Source organism: Penaeus monodon, chromosome 21 (genome assembly GCF_015228065.2).
Source record: "Penaeus monodon isolate SGIC_2016 chromosome 21, NSTDA_Pmon_1, whole genome shotgun sequence".
Taxonomy (NCBI): Eukaryota; Metazoa; Arthropoda; class Malacostraca; order Decapoda; family Penaeidae; genus Penaeus; species Penaeus monodon.
Window position 1 is genome coordinate 41,173,425 of NC_051406.1, and position 263 is coordinate 41,173,687.

A 263-nucleotide genomic window follows, 5' to 3' on the forward strand; every position below is an offset into this window, starting at 1 on the left:
ACGGAGCATAGTACCATAATGATATTGCGTGATTACACAGGAAGAATCACTCGAATGTTGACTGAAGTTGACTGAATCACCTTCTCGTGAACATTCGTAAGTCACATTAGCAAGCACGCCCTGATTGATCCTGAGTCAACTGAAGATAATATACAAACTCTCTTGCTGAATGCAAAAGGGCTTTGGGCGATACACTTCGATATCTATTTTCTAAAAGACGCTGGATTTTTTCTGTATCGTTTTTTTTTTTCTGAAAGACTATA